This window comes from Xenopus laevis, chromosome 9_10S (genome assembly GCF_017654675.1).
Source record: "Xenopus laevis strain J_2021 chromosome 9_10S, Xenopus_laevis_v10.1, whole genome shotgun sequence".
NCBI lineage: Eukaryota > Metazoa > Chordata > Amphibia > Anura > Pipidae > Xenopus > Xenopus laevis.
This window is the reverse complement of record NC_054388.1, coordinates 83,167,350-83,186,012: the sequence shown is the minus strand read 5'-3', so window position 1 is coordinate 83,186,012 and position 18,663 is coordinate 83,167,350.

The following is an 18,663-nucleotide window of genomic DNA, read 5'->3' as shown; positions in this document are numbered from 1 at the left end:
GTGCAGTGATAATTCTGCTCTGCAAATGGATCCAATAATTGCTGTGTATTTTGGACAATTTCTGATTATACTGGATTCTTTTCATAACTATGGTGATCGTGGGAATGAGTGAAAATAATGATATGATATTTAATCTTCTTATCATGGCCATCCAGGACCAATGGTTGATCACGTTTAAATAGGGAGCAAAATTTGGGGATTTTGCCATTACTTATGGTCATCAGCTCTATGGGGCAAATTCACTAAAGCGCAAAGTGGCTAACGCTAGCGGAAATTCGCCAGTGTGACGTCATTTCGTTACTTCGCCGATATACTAACGGGTGCTGGACCTACTCTAGCGCTACTTCGCACCCTTACGCCAGGCGAAGTTGCGCTGTGGCGAAGGGACGTAACTACACTAATTTGCTAACTTGCGGATTTTACTGAACTTTACCTCAGACCAGTGCAACAGGGTAGATAGGGATTGCTTCCAAAATAGTTGAAAAGTCCCAACTTCTTTTACTTTTTTAAGGGTGATAGGCTGAAAAAGATCTTAATTTTTTTGGGGGTACCCTCCTTCCCCCCTACATTTCCTAACATATGGCACCTAAACTATACAGTGGGCACATGTATAGGGCAATATAACAACTCTATTTTATTTTATGAAGCTTTCCCGGGCTTGTGTAGTGAAATGTATTTGCTGCTACATATACGTCTATTGTACTTTAACTTGGCGCCGTATGCAAATTAGGCATCACTAGCGTAACTTCCCTTTGCTTGACGAATTACCGCTAGCACAATCTTGGTACCTTTTACCTCCCTGAGCGCAATTTCGGATTTTTGTGAATTAGCTGCGCCCTGGCGAAGTGCGACGAAGGCTGCACTAGCGCAACTCCGCAGGGTTAGTGAATTTGCCCCCATGTATGGAACATCCCATCTAAGTTGTTTGAAGACTTTCATTTTCAGAGACCATTCCTTTGGGTCCAAAGAGAATCTACTTATACCAGTGTGTTTTTGTTCTTCTTCATGGTATGATCTATTAGATTGCAAGCTTGTTTGGGCAGGGCCCTCTTTTCCTTTTTTTACCGGTTATTGGTTGTTTTTGTATGTTCACTGTATACATGCATTTATTGTACAGAGCGAGCCGCAGTATATGTTGGCAGAATATGTGTTATCATTATTATTATTATTATTATTAATAATAATAATACTAATATGGACTGCAGAAATACCTAAAAGATAGATTTATGTCTAACAAAAACATTTGTGTACCTGCTTGAGAAGTAAATGAAACAAGGGTTTAAGCCAAATGACTCTTCTAGCAGTAGAGTAGAGGGCTATGTTTTTAGAGGCCAGTTTAAAGATTCTCATCAACTTTATGAGTTGCCCCTAAATGACAGTATCAATTTTTGTCTTTGCCATAGTCTAGTGCAAAAAATTAGCAGATGGCGAAATGCAGAATTTCACTTGGAATCCATGCCTGACAAAAAAATTCACTCATCACTGTGTATAATGGATTCAAATTTATATATCTCAGAAGGAACAGGGAAAGTGTAAACAGTCCTCACCAAGATCATACCAATATTGTATGTACTGTAAGTACCTTCTAATGAGGTACAGCATGTGAAATGTCCAACTAGCACTTTGGATGGTGAAATCCTGAAATTATAAGAACAAACTAGTGGCAAGAAAACCATCAGTACAGCCAAACAATGGCATGTATAAACTATATGCAACTATATACACTTGATATGAATTATAACAAAAGTGGCAAAAAAGTGATACATGTTTCAGCGAACTTGGATGATAATTACAGCAAGCATTTTTAGAACATTTAAGTTATAGAAACAGATTTAGTGATAAACCAAAACATGGACTGGGTTGTCTATTATTATTATTCTTAATATATAGCATTGCTATACTCTCCAGGGCTTTACAGAGATTATATATTGTTTGCATCAGATGTTTGAATGTTTTTTTTTTTAAACTGGTACTTAGATTTATAGCAAATTATGTATGTTAATAAATGTAAGTCCTGTTTCCAGCAAAGTTTGCATGAACATGTATGCCCATGCTTTTCTTTCATTGTCAGGTTTCAAACTGTTCTTAAAGGAGAACCAAATCCTTAATTATAAAAACCCCTACCCCCCTACCCTACATAGACCCTCCTCCCTGCTCCCCCCCAGCCTAGCTGTTACCCTCGGTAAATGCCCCTAACTCTTTACTTACCTCTCTTTGCAGATTCAGTGCAGCGGAGCTCACGGGTGCAATCTTTCGGCTCTTCAGTAATCTTCGAGACTTCTTTCGGCGCTTCTGCAATTTCCGTCAATTTCGGCGCATGCACAGTTATCAAAAAACCCCAGGACTGCTCCAACTGTGCATGCGCCGATATGGCACTTACTTCCCGAAGATTGCAGAAGAAAAGAAGATGTTGCCCGTGAGAGGTAAGTAAAGCGTATGGGGCATTTTCCCGAAGGTAAAAGCTAGGCTGGGGGGGAGCAGGGAGGGGGGTCTATGTGGGGTAGTAGGGGTTTTATAATTAAGGGTTTGGTTCTTCCTTAAGAACAGAGATTTTTGAATACATTAGCCGAAAAAGGTATCACCTTTATGCCATTTTTACATTTCAAATTTGTAATCTGTAACTCTTTGAATGGCTCACAGGGATGACACCTTTTCCTGTCTACAAGGAATGATAATAAGAAAACCAAGTTCTTTATGTTTGTGAAGATTCTCATTCATCCAGGTCATGGTATATCTGTAGAAATAAGTCAGTATCACAAGAATAAGAGGTGTGGGCCAAGAAAACATCAGACTTCAAGAAATTATTTATTGGGGAGGTGACACTGACTAAAAGTGGCAAAAGAGCCAAAATCTGCATAATTTACTATGATTTCGACCCTCAATGCATGTTTTTAGAACTTCAGTATACTTGCAACATTATGCTCCCAGTGCTACGCATAGGCACGTCACCCTGTCATCATTTCATGCAAAGTTCATAGGCATCAGTGATGGTTTCATGCAGATGTGCCTAACTGTAAAATATTTGGAAACAAAGCCCAGTGTCGGACTGGCTCACCGTGATACCAGGAAAACTCCCAGTGGGCCAAGGGGTCAGTGGGCCCTCCTGCTTCTAACCTTTTGGCCTATTTCATAGTCATTCTCTATTTCTTTATGGGAATAAAGAGGCTTAATAATGGAAGAATAGAGTATAGTATGTAGAGAAAAGAGACTAGGAGAATAAAGAGGTTGAGTGAGGAGAGGAGGTTTAAAAGTTTGGAGAGTGGGCCCTCAACCTAAGGTTTTCGGGTGGGCCCCTGGTATCCCAGTCCGACACTGACAAAGCCTATTTACCTCTTCCTAAGGCAAGGTATAGAAAGAGAGTCTGAAAAAATCTTGTATATCGCTTACAATTATCTTTATGTTCCATTTTTTCTTTCACTTTACTTCTTGAACTAGCAACTAATATTTGCTGAGCGTTGTAAGGTTTGATTTAATTTAGTTTGCTATCCATAGGCTAAGACAGTTTAGATGGTGTTGTCACCGATGATTTATAGCCTGATACTCTTCCATTAAATAATTATATATCAGTCCATTGCTGGACTTTTGCTTGTTAGTTTATGTAAAACACAATAAAAATGTGTTAAAACTAAAAAATGAGTGGCCTGGCTAGAATGGAACCAAGGTCACATTATATTGTAATTTTTAACAATCATTTCTAGTCAAATTGAAGTTATGGCTGAAGAATTATTTGACAGCTGAAAGGCCACAACTCTGGCAACCAATGTAAATCAGAAAATGCTGCTTGTGTTCAATAAAGCAAAGGGTTTACTGCATGTTCAGTAAATCTGTTTCACTGGAATGTATATTTGATTCGTCACACATAAATGTCAGAATATTAATTAAGAGACACTCAGAATGATCTACCATTATTTATAAATGTGGATTTCCTTAATAAAGCAACTGGCTCAAGCACAATGTGTAATCATCTCACTCTGTCCAGAGGACTGAAGGTCTCAAGCTGTTACACATGAGCTACAGAATAAGTAGTGAAAATGCATTAGAGGTCCTTTCAAGGAATGCAAGATACTAGCAGAAAACAGGGGTCTGAATTCACTTTTCAAACAGCAATTTAAAAAAAAAAAAAAAATCAAGCTTTTTCTTTCACTTTCCAGGGCATTCTGCAATTGGCTATATACTGTCTAATTGTATGCATTGTATATGTATGATTTCTGAAGTAATTTTACATTGCAAAAAAATGAAGTGTTCTAAGTTCAACTCAAAGCTAATTGTCAGAGTGCCAGGGACTTTCAGGTTTTCTGACAGTTTCTGAAGCTGGTGTGAGAACGGTAAGCATCATAACAAAAGTATTACACCATTCACACCATTGTTCCATAGGTCTTAGACTAATGTGCAGAGCTTAAACACAAAATAGATTTTGTTCAGGATGTGGACATGAAGAATTCCTGGCTTTGTATCCAAAGGGTGAGGATTTGAAAGGAAAGGATCAGCAAATATTTGTGTGGTCATGTTATTAGAAAGGCTTTCATTCTTGCACTGTTTTCCATGCCTCACTTTAAATTACTCGTTCGAGTTAATCTGTATTGTGCATGTTAAGTCAGTTCTAGATACAGCACTTATTGGCACAAATAGATTTTGCTTTCTCAGAGTTTATAAATGAGAGTCATATGTACGTTATTCAATTTTCCAATTAACGGTAAATGTTCAATACTGACTTTTTAACCATAAAGTACACATACCACAAACATGTGACCAAGATATAAAAAAGCAAATGTAAGGTTATAGTAAAATGAGCAGCACCATTACTCCAACTAGTAGCTTTACCCTAATTTATGCTCTGGATGAGATCTTGATTCTGTGTCTTGCAACTTAAAGGGGTTGTTCACCTTCCAAACACTTTTTTTCAGATAAGTTGTTTCCAGGTTGTTCACCAGAAATTAATACTTTTTTCAATTGCTTTGCTTTTTTTTTATTTTTTTTATTGGTTTCCCAAAATTGAAGTATAAAATATAATGTTCCTGTCTCTAGGGTCTCAGTCTGGCAGCTCAGTGATTCAGGAGCAAATTCTGAACTGTTACTATTTGCTACATTTAGTTGATACATTTCTCAGCAGTATCTGTAGAGTAAAATGAGCAGCACCATCAATTATATCAATTATATCAGTTGTATCAATTGTAACAGCTGCCTTTAATGAAACTCAGGGATTCTGCTCAGCAGGGACAAAGATAAATGTATCAATGTATGTATCAATTACTATATACATTGGCTTTATACCACTAGTCATACAATTTTTGCACTTTATTCCACCACCACAGTGATAGTTAATTACAGAAGTTATATATCAACCACATTCAGTATTACTAATGGTATCTATTGAGGCTTCCCCCTTCCATCATTAATATTCAAAATAGCAACTGAGCCTGAAATTTGTGCGCATGCTCCAGGGTCTTGGTCTTAGTTAAGCAGTGGTGAATCATGTTTTTTTAATAGAATATGTGTTTTTTTCTTCTATGTGGAGTTGAAATACTGTAGCTTGTAACAGAGCAGAGTTAATAGCAAGACTAAAAGTATGACTCTCAATAGACTTTTTATTACACTTTCCTTGTCCTTTAAACATTAATTAAATCCAATAGGATTGTTTTACTTCCAGTAATGATTAACTATATCTTAGTTGGGATCAAATACAAAGTTCAGGTATGGGACCTGTTATCCAGAATGCTTGGGACCTAGGGGTTTCTGGATAACAGATCTTTCTGTAATTGGATCTTCATACCTTAAATCATGTAAACATTAAATAAACCCAATAGGCTGGTTTTGCTTCCAATAAGGATTAATTATTTCTTAGTTTGTATCAAGTACCAGCTACTGTTTTATTATTACACAGAAATTATTTGATTATAATAGAGTCTATGGGAGACAGCCTTTCCATAATTTGAAGCTTTCTGTATAAAGGGTTTTCAGATAACGGATCCCATACCTGTGCTGTTTTATTATTACAGAAAAAAAACATTACAAAAATGATTTGATTAAAATGAAGTCTATTGCAGATGGCTTTACTGTAAGTCACAGCTTTCTCAATAATGAGTTTGGATATAGTCGCTGTAACAATGGGATTACTTTAAAAAGGTACCTGCTCCTGGTTCTGGGGGCTATTTCCTGCTCTAATAGACTCCCCGGTGTAATGTGTTGCTGTGATACACTCCCCAGTGTAATATATATTTGGACTAAAATAAATTCTGACCCACAAAACCCAGCCAAATGTATTGCCTCAATTAAGCAGTAGGTTACAAATTATACAGGGCTTCTTAGGACAAATGTGTACAGTATAAATGGGAGAACAAAAGTTAATATATTCCCCAAAACAATCATATAATCTGGCCTGTAAATATCATAAGAATAGAGTGATTTGCCCGGCACACTGCTGTCTGTGCTATTCCCTCCAGTCTGTCTGTGTGTATCCACTGAATTGCTCTGTGCTTTCATGCAACCTTTACCAACAAACAGAACACACAGTAGAGCACAGATTTTGCTGTGACATGTCAATATATAAAAAGGTTTCTGTGCTTCCCAAAGACTCCAGTGATCTGGCATCTAGTAATCAAATTTTTGATAAAGAGTATTCTTGCCTATATTAATCATCTATATTTAAACAATGAATTTGTCGAGCTTGGAGTTACCAATGTTTTTCTCAGAATGAAGAAAATATTTTATGTACTGAAGGGGCCTTGGTGTCAGGTTCTCTGGTGGGCCCTTGGTGCCCCAGCCTGACCCCCTACCACCCACCTCTGCTGACAGATTTGTTACGGAAGTATTCAGCAGCAGGAGAAGTGGGGTTTTTTTTCTTACCATATAGGCAAATGAAGGCTGCCCCTTAAAGCTGCCACCCGACGCTAAGGCCTTATAGTGCCTATATGGTAATTAAACCACTTGCTGTAGGATATTTGAAGGAGTTGAAATTGTGGGCATCTTTTTTTCAAATTTATTATGTAACTGTGCTGAGAATAATTTCAAGGAGTTGTTCACCATCTATCTATTTATCATGTATCTATCTATCTATCTATCTATCTATCTATCTAGTATCTATCTATCTAGTATCTATCTATCTAGTATCTATCTATCTAGTATCTATCTATCTATCTACTATCTATCTATCTACTATCTATCTAGTATCTATCTATCTATCCATCTATCATCTATCTATCTATCTATCTATCACGTATCTATATATCTTACAAATAAATATGCTTGTTTCTAGTATGATTAAATCAGTTTGCCTCCCTTGAATTTAATGTGTATACAAGTTACCATCAACTGTTTCTTGGACTCTGCTCACCATAAATATTTTCTTATGAACTTCTCATCTTGCAACTAGGAAACATGAAATGAGATTTAAATGACATTTAAGATATAAACATGCATTCAATATGGTGTAACGGATGCTGTAGGTATTAATTCTAGGTATTTATTACATGGGCAGCTGTAAGGATTGAAAGTGTAAGGATTGAAAGTGTAAGGATTCACAGATAGGAGCCAATGTGCTGAATAACTTCAAGGTGTTTATTAAACAAAAATGTGCACAGACCTTTGCAGAAATATTTAAAAGGCAGCAAAAACAAGTCCAGGTACAGGATTTAAATGGCAGCAAAAACCAGTCCAGGTACAGGCCGAAATTGCAGGGCAGACAAACAGATGAGGGACAGGCCAAACATCAGGACGGGTAGAGTTCATACAAGGTCAAAAACAGGTTGAGGTCAATACTGGGAGAACCAAAAATCAGGAGTAACAGGGAGCAGAGATGAAACAGAGCAGGGGAAACAAGGCAGGAGCAAGACAAGATTAACCAGAATATTTCAGGAACAGGAGTACAGGATCAAGAACACGATCAGTATATGATGGGGCTTGGAGTCAGCAGTATGGCCAATAATCCAGCACAGGGTGTTTGGGAATCATGTTTAAATAGCCCTCAAATGAGCAAGTATTTCCCAACCTAGCCATTTTCAGGAGAAAATAATATGTTTATAAATAATGTATTTAAGTAAACATCAGTATATAGGAAAAGTAAGCTTGCTGCAATAATAATGGAACCTCTTTCCAGAATAGTTAAAGAGAACATAATTAATTTATGCTGAGAGATGTTACAACGAGAAAAGGAAAAATGAGCCAAAAACTTCTCTGAAGTCCTCAGAGGTCAAGTTACAATATTTTGTCCTGATGAGATTTTACAAGAAACTTTGGATTTATCACTTTGAATGTTTACATTGCATTTGTGATCGTAGAGCAGCACATTCAGATGCATGTTTAGCCACAGGAAAATAAAAAGTAGAAGTCATGTTTCCCCTCATGATTCCTTGAGTGAGAGCAAACACTTCTAGTTTTTGGTTTTCAATTTTTTGGTGTGTGTATAGCATGAGGCAGGTGAAAAGCTGCTGTTATAAGGCATTTACAGATATAGGATCTAATCTCCAGAATGCTTGGGAACTGGGGTTTTCCAGATAATTTGGACTTTCACCAAACCTTAAATCTGCTAAAAATCGTTTAAATAATGAAATAATCCCAAAAGGATTGATTTTCCCCAAATATGGATTATTACATCTTAGTTAACATCAAGTACAATCTACTTATGTATTATTGCAGATAAAAAGAAACTTTTACAAATTATCATTAATAGAAAAAAGAAAAGAAAGCAAACCCTAGAAGGTGCACCTCCCCATCGTTGGATCCGATGATTCAAAGAACCAATTAAAACTTAACTTTTATTAATAATTAGATAAAAACATACGAACTGGGAGAGTTAAACTGAGGGTGAAGGGGTGGATGGTGAATCAAGGAAGGGAACCTACGAGGATTGGGTTTTTACCCATTGTTTTCCAGTAAATTGGTTACTAACCCCCATCCATGCCTTGTGGTTATCCCAAGACCTTATGATTGGTCCGTTCTCTACCAATATATATCGTGCAACTTAATTATAGTCCGTTTATCCCCTTGTTCTTAACAATCATTTTAATTTTTTCTGGACTTTTGTTTTTTATCTAATTATTAATAAAAGTTATGTTTTAATTGGTTCTTTGAGTCATCGGATCCAACGATGGGGAGGTGCACCTTCTAGGGTTTGCTTTCTTTTCTTTTTTCTATTAAAATTTACAATTTAACCCTGCACACCATCTTACTGTCTCTTGAGTGATTGATAGTGCTCCCTTAACCTGTATTTATTTCTACAAATTATCATTATTTGATTAAAATGGAGGTGATCTTCCCGTAATTTGGAACTTTCTGGAGGAGGGATTTCCTGGATCCTATACCTGTACTTCATATATAATAAAGTTAGATTATAGATACAGTAGATAGACAGATCCACTGAGTATACACAAATGAAGTGTGTCCATCTGAAATGCAAAACCATTTCCTAGACGTGAATTCAGGGGATCTGAATCTGGGCAACTGCTCCTACAAACTACAGTATGTTGCGTAAGGTGTTTGAGCATCATAGAGACATGTACCACTTGCAGTTAGAGCCACTGCTGAAGTGCCAAAGAAGAATCTAGCCTTGTTAGTGCTCGATGCACCTTTTTGCTGTATTGTAGATTTTATGATATCTGGTACCAACTTGCAACCTGCTGTCAAACAATACAAGAAGGGAGGCTTCTTAAGGGCAAGATGGTTGATTTTCATTAATAAAAACACTAAAGCACCAATGATTTGATTACATGCTGGTTACTTGTTACATTTCAATGTCAATACCATTTTCTATTACATCACTGATCTCTGACCTCATACAGCATCCTGTATTACAGCATTTTCATCCACAATTACTAAAACAACTTGTTGGCTTTCTGTCAATGATGCTCATCAGCTGGTGGTAATCTATGCAGTACAGCATGTTTATATCTATACTGAATGTGCACAGACATAGACCACTTTTATACCAATAGTAATTACTAAATGTTTTCAGTATAGATATAGACTGGCTACTAAAGCAAAGGAATTTGCTTTGATTGTAATAAGTAGAAGGATATTACATTTTTCAGCAAATATATATTTAGTATTTAATTACTGACCACAAACAAAATGATATGAACAACAGTAAGGGCTTTGTGTTTGTATCAGAGAATGCAGGACAACACTTGCAGGGTCTGTCTCCATTGTCAAATTCCGTTCCCATGTAGCTCTAGCTTTTACAATTGTGCCATTGTCCTCATTCCTCTATCTTTCTGTCACATGCATAATTTAGTAAGATAAAAGCAAAAATATAAGCAATACAATATAAACATGTTACATGTTATTGCCAGCAGTCAGAATGACAGAAAAACAGTTTTGTGTATTACCTTACCATCAAAGCAAGCCTCCCCACTGCAAGTTAAAAAAAAACAATTGGTGGTCAGAGCCCCCCCCATAAAAGGTAAAAGAAAACTTCAATGGTGGACAGCCCCCCTACAGGTTATAAAACCATATTTGTGGCCAGGATCCCCCCTTACAAAACACATTGATGGTCAGGAGCCCCATAAACATTGGTGGCCAGGGGCCTATTGAGGATTAAAATAATACATTGGTGGCCAGGGGTAAACTAAAATTTAAAAAAAAAACACGTTGGTGATCAGTGAAACTTTCATTGGGTTCTTCTTCCTTGTCCTTGAAGATGGCAGCTTCTTCTGTTTTTTCAGCTCCATTTGTGGCTTCGGGTTTTTTCATGCCTTCAGCTTTGACTCCTTTCATAGCTTCGGGTCTTTTTGGGCTTTAGCTTCGGCTCCCTGCATGGCTTTGGGTTTTTTCGCTTCTTCGACTCCTTTCTAGGCTTTGGGTCTTCAGCTCTTCTGAGACTGCATCCCAACAAATTGCTAGATTGTGTGTGGATAATGGGATAGTCAGGGCCGCTACTGCCATGAGGCAAAGTGTGGCCTTGCCTCAGGTGGCAGCAAGTGTTCGGTTACAAGGGGCGGCAAAAAGCCGCCTCTTGTAACTTTAAGAGCTGAATTTCTGGGTTTCAACCCAAAAATTAGACTCCGCTAGTGAAGAGAGTGCTATTGTGCTCAATGCACTAGCAATGCTGCCCCATTTCGACCTGCTCCGATGCTGCTTTTTAAGCGTGGAGCGGGCGAGGCGGCAGCAGCCCCAGAATCACCACTGGGGACAGTTAACTTAGAAATGGCAGTTGTGGACAGAGCAGATCTAACAGGCAGTAAAGCAACCTCTGTAGTAGTGGTGAGATGAGTGCAGGGCTAGGCCAATTCAGATTTTAGAAGATTCAATTATTAGGAAACTTGATAGGGTCGCCAGGCATGTACCTTCTCTGTCGTCTACCTCTAGTCCGGTCCTCTGTCTCCATTATCCTCACTCGTGCTGTGTTGTTCCCTCATAGTCAAAGACTTTACGCATTTGTAAGCACTCTCCTGCCTCTGTTTGTGTTATACCCGTCTATTCGCGCAAGCGCATGCTCGCATGCACTTGTTGAGGTGTTGTGACCAGCTAGGTTGCCTAGGTTGCCTGGCCTGGCACTGCTCCTCGTTGCCAGTTTTTGGGATGTGGTTGATCGGGTAGACAAATTGTTGGGTGTAGCTGGGCATGACCCAGCTGTCTTGTTATGTAAAAGTAAGTATTAAAGGTAAGAATTGTACAAAATAATGGTTGAAGGAGAACCCTAAAGAGTACAGGGATCTAAGCTTTAGGCAAGGTATTCCAATGTAATTTTTTGGAAATTTATGGACCTGCAGAATAAAGCTGATCCACTTCTCTCCACTTGCCCACTAAATGCAGGCTGAGAGCAGCAGAGCCAACAATCTGTTTGCCCAGAGCTTTTGGATGCAAATTGCTAATTAAAAGAGGGTCTGCTGTGCTAGGGGAGAGAGGCTAGCGGCAAGGGGGTGAATTAGAGCATTATGGGAGTGTAAGTGTTTATGAGGACTGTGGGCTTAAAATGGGGTCAAGGCAGAGGAGTGAGGGGGAACACAATATACTTGTTAAGATGATCCCTCTGTTACAAAGACACAATAGATCTAACTGTTTAATAATGTAAATATCATACTGAAAAATAGTAACCTCTGCTGCCGGCATGTAACTGCATGGAGTTTGTCAGGCAAAATGGGAGAGATAATTGCATGTACAGAAAGTTATGACACAATTTGTATTACTAAGACTTAGTGGGATAAAATGTGTATAAATATTGTCTTTTTTTTTTTATAAACTAGTGCTCAAGAAAAAAATCAAGGAAAAAAAATGTTTTTTCTGTAAGAACATCAACCATGAAAATGTGTAAATTGGCCTATATGTGTTGTTCTTAAAATTGCTGGGCAAATTATTGCTCGACCAGCAAGTGAACAGGAGAACTAAAAATATAAACAATGATCCCAGGTCCCAACACAATAAAAAGGGATCGAGAAATATCTTTAAAAAATAATCTTTAAAAAAAACAAAAACATAAAAATGTGCTAAGCATTTCAGTTCCAGGTAAGATGGGTCTCCACAACGGACATCCTATGTATAATGCTCTCAGTATGGAAAACATATGTATGGAAGCATGGAATACATTTTGGAATGTAAAATGCTGTACAAATAGTTAGAACATCAACATATGTTAATAAATATTAAATACATCTACCATGAAGGGTTTAGTGTACATGTTGCAACATGGGCTTGGCCTCCAATATGTAAGCCAAAAGCAAAAGGTCATTACGGGGGAGATCATTCTTACTAAGGTTTTGCCTCAATTCTGCAAAAAAAAAAAAAAAAATCTTGAAGATGAAAACTCAAAATGACAACATGAATCCACATAAAACATAAATCTTACTGAGATTCTGTATAAGTGAATTGAAAGCATATTTTCAATATTCAAGAAAATCTTTTTTTCTACAATATTACACCAGTTGCACAATGAATGAAAAAAAAGACATTTTGCATTTCTTTGCCTCAAATTAGCACGATCATGTTTAAGCTATTCAAGATTTGTCATTAATATGAGCACAATCATGGAAAAATTGTTCTCTTCTGTGGTTGCTGAAATTTTCATAACTACTGTATGTCCCTAAGAAACTGCTTTAAGGAACAACACTCCAGAGCAGGGCCGGAACTAGGGGTAGGCAGAGTAGGCACATGCCTAGGGCGCAAAGCTTGGGGGGCGCCAGGCAAGTACCTGTCACTGCTGCCTACCCCTAGTCCGACTGAGTGAGTTCCGCACTTCCGCCTATTTGTGCGTGTGCGCATGTGCGGGCACATGAGGGGAGGGGGGAAGAGTGTACCGGAAGGGGTTCACACGCCGGTGCGCACTCTTCTTGCGTGATCGGTGAATGGGGCGCCAGGGCTGGCCAGGTTGCCTGGGGCGCCCATCTGTCCTGGCCCGGGCCTGCTCCAGAGTATATATGACAGTGTGATTGAATTGTAGGTGTGTTTCCAGCAGCTTTAACCAAATTAGTTCTATCTCCACTATACGTTACTTACCGTGCAAGTGCTTACTAAATCCCATTGTTTTTCTTTTCACATCCTTGAGGCCTTATATTAAGTGATTTAAACATATTTGGATAATCCATAGTTTCTGCCTAGCCCAAGAACTGATTCTTCTGTGACTACATTACTAGAAAGTAAACTGAAATGTACACTCTGTCCCCATATTCTGTCCAGTCCATTAAGTCACTCATAAATTATTTGCAACTTCTCGTAGAGTCATTAAATTTTCAGCAAGTGACATTTCCAAATCTGTATATTCCAAATGGGATGGGATTCTATTAGTCTTTAATTGCAGGATATGAATGTATCCATTAAACGGAAGCTTGTGCCCGCCAAGAAACAGCTGAAAATTGTAGAATCTCTCATTCTAATTGTTATCTCGTCCTCTATTAAAATGTTTTTGCACATCCTGTTATTACATTTCAGAGGTTCCACTTGCTCACATGTGAGTTCACTTAGATATCCCAGGATGTGCAGTAGGTAATTCAGTACAATTTTATTTCGCTACTGTAATACTGCACTCCTCAGGCTATAAAAATGGGGTCATGCATGCAGCATATACTGGTCAGCTTTGGCAACCTGAATATCATTTATAACGTTGCACATGGCAGTTACTGTAGAGTGTTCAGGTTGTAAACCAGATTGCAATGGGTCTAACAGATTATGTGTGTGTAGAAAGTTAGTAATATGGTAGAACAACAAGTTCTAGGATTTTAAGAGGCAGGTGGAAGAAGGGAGAATATAAATTGTGTAGTGGTGCAGGTACCAGTAGTAGCCACATGCCAGCAATATACTTTTAAACAAAATGGAACACCAGTACCTTGTTGTGCTTCAAACGGGATAATCCTAACTTTTATTGCAAGGTGCTTCAGACACTGCACACCCGATCAAATGTTTCTGGAACCCGAATGGTTCCCTGAGGAAGGGCCATTTGAGCCCCGAAATGTTTGATCGGGTGTGCAGTGTCTTAAGAAAAAAATTGGGATTACCCCGTTTGAAGCACAACAAGGTACTGCTGTTTCATTTTGTTTAAAAGTGGAAGAAGGGAGACAGGACAGTAATTAGAAAAAAAGAATGGGTCATGTGTCCTTTTGAAGAATGGGTTTTATACAAATGTATTTGAATGGAAAGGCAAAAGATCCAGAAGTCATTGAAGAGTTGAAGATATGAGTAAGAGCTAAACGAAGCTCAACAGCAAAGTGTTTAAGAAAAGAATTAGACATAGGGGCAAGGGAACAAGTTGTGAGTGGGGTTGACATTAGTTGAGACATGTAGGGGCAAATTTACCTAGGGTCGAATATCGAGGGTTAATTAACCCTCGATAATCGACTGCCGAATTGAAATCCTTCGACTTCGAATATCGTAGTCGAAGGATTTAGCGCAATAATCGTTCGAATAATCATTTGATCGAATGATTAAATCCTTTGAATCGAACGGTTCGAAGGATTGTAATCCATCGATCGAAGGATTATCCTTCGATCAGAAAATTGTTAGGAAGCCTATGGGGACCTTCCCCTAAGCTTCATGAGTGCTTCATGACTAAGCTTCACAGTGCTTAATGGGCAGTGAGTGGAGTGAAATTAGGTTTTGACAGTTATGTTTGTCATACTTTAAGGTGCAAGTGACCATTAGCCAACAGTAAATACAATAAATAAATAATTTTTAAAAAAAATAAAAATATAATAAAAGATTTAAAAATATTTTTGATGATGATTCAGAAATGGAAGGCAGATGGACTGAGCAGGGCTTGACCACAACTATATGGAAGCGCAAGGAGTGTATTGTAAAGTAACTTTAAAAAAAGTGGTCTTAGTCACAACTTGGGCGGGCCAAGCAGAATAGAGGCAAGAGTATCGAACCTGGGCACCAGGGAGAATACAAACCTGGACTGGGGGTAGTCAGAGGGTCCTTCAACAGGCACCTGGCCAGCACCCCCTCATTGTTGCACCCTAGGAAGATGCCTCTCCTGCCTACTCCTAGTTCTGGCCCTGGTGGGGAAAAGCACAATTTGCTTTTTACTTGCGGACATAAATGAGCCCTGTTATGTTTTATCCCAATATTACTTAATTTCATCAATAACCTTCTGTGTGGTATTGTATCAAATGCTTTAGAAAAATCTCTAGTAGGTCACTTTCACATCAATGTCTAGGTTTCTGCTCAAATCCTCACAGAAGGCAATTCAATTTGTTAATTTATATTGTGTGTAAAATCATATAGGGAAATGTAATATTGGTCGATAATGCAAAATAGTTCACAACGCGAGTAAATGTTCACAAAGTGAACAATTTTGCATTTGAGAACACTTTGCCCCTCACACGACAGTAGTATAGCAATTGCAAATGTTATAGTTTGTGATAGTGTGCAGTGTATGGAATAAAGCTTCTTAATGAAAAAGTTGTTACATTTGCACCAAAAGTTTGAACCACCATCAAGCAGGTGTTAGAGGTTCACAATATACAATTAAGATTCACAACACAATAAAAGCCTAAGGAAGAATATTACATTGCGACATGCACATTTTATTACATTTTCCCCATAGATGCCTATTTACTCATTTTGTGACCTAGGAAAAATAAAACAGAAAAAGCTCACCAAACCAAAAAATTCTTGGGTGCATTTTCTTCTTAGAAAAAGTTGCATGCCAGTGAGAATCACATTGTTTCATTCATTTAAATGAGGCTAAAAAACTTGAAGGTCTTAATGAACTGGGAAAATCAATAAAGTTGTTAGAGACTCTTCCCATCGACTTCTATTGAACTTCGCCAGCTTTTATTTGCTGAGCTTTTGTTTCACTCTTTTAGCAACTTTTTTACAGTCCTTTTTATTAGTAAATCTGACTATTTGTGGGTTCAGCAAATACTCTTATATATTTTTCATGTCTGTATTTTTCCTCCATGTTCTTCTCGAATCATGGAAAAACATTACCTAGATTTTTGATCAGTGCCATAATATTGTGATTTGAAATATATTCCAGCACCTTATGCCTTATTACCTCCTCCAAAATCTTTCTTACTACTGGTGGCAAACTACCAGGACTATAGTTTTCAGGCTGAGGGCAAAATCACTTTTGGAATGATGGCACCACGTTAGCAATACATTAATCTCTTGGAATTTAGCATATTAACAAGCCTGTTTTTTACTTGGTTACCCCATTACTCTAGTCAATAAAGTCATTTAGACGACAATATAATGAGAAAAGTGCAATTATTATAATGCAGCATTTTTTTCACAGAATTCCAGCATTGCTGCACTTGCCAGAGAGAGTTGTGCAATATATTTTTGAATCCAATTAGCATCATTTCCAGCATGTGGTGTGCAAGAGATGCATACACCCCATTATTTATTATTATTATGCAGCAATAGATACTTATTGGATACTACTGTGGAAACCCTAGACCTACCTCCAACTCTGAACTAGCTGAGAATTTTGCGCAACCACAAGTGCAGTAGTGTACAGAAATCCACCAAATGAAGTAGGGATTGCATTCACCACTATGTATTGAAGAAAGATAGGACACAGGGCACACAAAAGGTTAAATAAATTACTTGGAGACCATTTCCATTCACATGGTTAATAGACAGTTGGCATGGATGCCATTTTGTTAGAAATAGTTCTTTTTAGGATAATGATGTAAAAATAGTTTGCATGCACCCCTAAAATACACACTAATTCAAGTATATTTAGAAAGCTCTTGTGACCCAATATATGCATGCTACATTGAGCAGGAGTCCTGTGAGTATTTTTCATGTAACACATATATTTTTTCATTTCAAAGCTTGGATACATTTCTAGAAACATTTTTCAACCAGCGTCCAGAGCATATTTGGTTTTTTCAACTAGCGCTCATTGCACACATTTTTCTAACTCAAGGGTCCCTGACCTGTTTTACCCATGAGCTACATTCAATTGTAAAAAGAGTTGGGGAGCAACAAAAGCACCATATTCATGGTGGATGCAAAATAAGGGCTGTGATTGGTTATCTGGTAGCCCCTATGTGGACTGGCAGCTACAGGAGGTTCTGTTTGGCAGTACACCTGGTTTTTATGCAACCAAAACTTGCCTTCAATCCAGAAACTCATAAAGAAGCACCTGTTTGAGGCAACTGGGAGCAACATTCAAAGGGTCAGAGAGCAACATGTTGCTCATGAACCACTGGTTGGGCATCACTGTTCTAACTAGTGCCCCACCTATATGTGTGTGTGTGTGTGTGTATGTATGTGTGTGTGTATGTATGTATGTATGTATGTATGTATGTATGTATATATATATATATATATATATATATATATATATATATATATATATATATATATATATATATATATAGACCCACACTGGTGCACTCCACAACAAAATGGTTACTCGCCTTGGTGCTGGTAAAGATTACATATACTAAATGAAAAAGAGACTGCAGGGCTGCCGCCGCCATCAGGGGGTCACAGGGGGGACAGTCCTCCCGGGCCCGCAGGATTTTTAACTTTGAGGGGGGCCCGGCCTAGCCGTACTGATTTCATTTAGCCGGCTAAATTTACACTGGTAGTGTCCCGTGCGTACGTGTGACGTCAGTACGCACGGGCGCAACTATTTAAACCGCCGCAGCCTGCCACTGACCACCAATGAGCCACTGACCACCAATGAGAGCCCCTGAACCGCCGTGTGGGGTCCCTGAACCGCCGTGCGGGCCCCTTAAGCCCCCAGGCCCCTGAAGCCCTAATGCGGGCCCCTTGAAATGTGAGCCCCTGATCCCACCAATGAGCCACTGACCACCAATGAGAGCCCCAGAACCACTGTGCGGGGCCCCTGAACTGCCGAGCGGGCCCCTTTAAGCCCCTGAAGCCCCAATGCGGGGCCCCTGAAGCCCCAATGTGGGTCCCTGAAGCCCTAATGCGAGTCCCTGAGGCCCCATGCGGTCCCTGAAGCCCCATTCGGGTCCCTGAAGCCCCATGCGGGTCCTGAAGCCCCAATGCGGGCCCCTGAATCCCCCCAAGCAAGGGCCCCTGAATCCCCACAAGAAAGGGACCCTGATCCCCCAATGAAGGGCCCCTGAATCCCCCCTCAATGCAGGCCCCTGATTCCCCCCAAGGAAGGCCCCAGAACCATCAATGCAGGGCCCCTGATCCTCCAAAGGCAGGGCCCCTGATCCCCCCAAGGAAGGGCCCCTGAACCATCAATGCAGGGCCCCTGACCCCCCCCCATGCAGGGCCTCTGAACCATCAATGCTAATTATGGGCCCT